This window comes from Tenrec ecaudatus, chromosome X (assembly GCF_050624435.1).
Source record: "Tenrec ecaudatus isolate mTenEca1 chromosome X, mTenEca1.hap1, whole genome shotgun sequence".
NCBI classification, from domain to species: domain Eukaryota; kingdom Metazoa; phylum Chordata; class Mammalia; order Afrosoricida; family Tenrecidae; genus Tenrec; species Tenrec ecaudatus.
The window spans coordinates 136,225,932-136,227,803 of record NC_134548.1 but is presented as its reverse complement, the minus strand read 5'-3'; the positions used below and the strand labels follow the sequence as shown (position 1 = coordinate 136,227,803).

The 1,872-nt window shown below is 40.0% G+C and overlaps 1 non-coding gene across 1 annotated transcript; it reads left to right on the top strand.

Annotated features, from left to right (window-relative positions):
* The first annotated feature begins 1,478 nt into the window (after positions 1-1,478).
* Positions 1,479-1,539, top strand: LOC142435273 (U7 small nuclear RNA). The gene has a single exon (XR_012781365.1). It is a non-coding gene; the product is annotated as a U7 small nuclear RNA (small nuclear RNA).
* The last annotated feature ends 333 nt before the right edge of the window (positions 1,540-1,872 follow it).

Sequence of the window (1,872 nt, the reverse complement as noted above, 5' to 3'; positions counted from 1 at the left end):
AGTGGCTGCACTAACGGCTTCTTGGCTGGTCCTGAAGGAGAGGTTGGGTGGCAATGGGGAGCGAACGACAATGAGTACAAGAAAGAAGAAACCGTTCTAACACATTGTGGTGATGGTTGTACAGCTCTTTTAATACGATAGAATTATCGAATTTATGATATGTGAATTACATGGCAATAAAATTATATGAAAATAAAACTGTTTAAAAAATAAAACAAAGAAATCCTTCATAGAGTGGGAGAAAAACATTGAACACAGCTCAAACCAAAGAGGAAACGTGTATAGGAGGAACAATAACACTGGAGAGTTACCCATCTTAGACTACTGAATCATTTGGAATCAAAAGGGCAGCATTTGCCCAAGGATAAAGTCGAGAAGTCAAGGGTTGGAAGAGGAAGAATGGAAACAGCAAACAGGATGGGAAAGTGAGATGACTGGTGCTATATTATGGCAGTTGCAATGAATGCCACGCAATGAAATGTGTATGAATTGTTAAGAACAACTGATCTGCTCTGTAATTCTTCACCCAATTCACAATAGAAAGTAAAGAAATATATGTGTGGCATTATGGAAAAGGCAAAATGACAGTTACAGTGAATGCATGTGTGATTATCAGGGATTTGAAGGGGAGAGATGCAATTGGTAAAGCACCAAGGACGTTAGCAGGGGTCAGACCTATTCTGTGCCATCAGCATGGCAGAAGCACTGCGTTCAGCAGTTCATTACTCAAGTGCATAGAACTCCCCAGTGCAGAGTGCACATTAGGACTGCAGGTGCAAAAACACATGCTAGCAATATAATAGATTAAGGGTCTCAGGATGGGAGGCAGACTGTAGAGAAATGAATGACCAGTGAATGAACCGACTCATGGAAAAGGGGTGTGAGGACAGGGCCAACCTAAGAAAAGCTGAAAATGCAGAGAGTCTGTACAACTAAAGGCAAAAGAAACTCATTGCACACGAGCACTGTCCCTTAGGTGGTAAAGTGACTCCCCATGCGTATGTGGGCTAATAATTATGAGTCCACTTACTGTACATAAGTACTGGGAATAAACAGTTGAGTAAATAGATGAACGGCATATGGTGCGAGCCCATCTGAAAAACACTCTCAGTGGCTAAAGAAGCTGGAAAATTTTGTACACCAAATAAAGAGCAGAGTACTGGATTATAACACAAATTATAAAATCAATACCCATGTGTTTACACTGTGGTTATATAAATGATGGAGTTAAAACTTCCTCTCAAACGTGAGGGGGGTCGACATACCGTATAGAAGAATTCCAAATGATGTGTGTAGATATGCCCAACATCAAAAGTATGAAGATTAACTCCTCACCCGTTCTTTGCATGTGCTCTGCACTTAGCAGAAATATTCTGCATCACTATGAATTTGATGATGAGTGTTTTTTATTTAACACTGAAAATAAGCATTACCAACACACAACTTATCGATCAATTAGATTCCATGAAAATAATTATCAGTGTTACAGCTCTTTTAGAATTTGTCTAGCAGGTTTTCTGGTTTTCCCGGAACTCCCCCCCACAAAAAAGAAAAGAATTCTCTTTTCTCCTGTCAAAAATATTGTTAATGGCACACACACACAATTAAACAAACAAAGAGTGAGGGAAAATCTTCAAGGGTTTCTAAATTCCTAGAGAATAAAGTTTTGGCTCTTGGTACATAAGACAATTTAGGGAAAAGAGGAGGAGGAGGAGGAGGGGAAAAAGAGCATTTGGAACCTGGTCTCAGCCTGCTTTCCCAGCTTCATCGCCAGGCCCTCCCCAACAAGCGTCTCATAACTTTCGTTGCACTAATACATCTCACCACATTTTTTTTCATTGCTTCGTGCCTTTGTACATGTTGTTCCTTTTG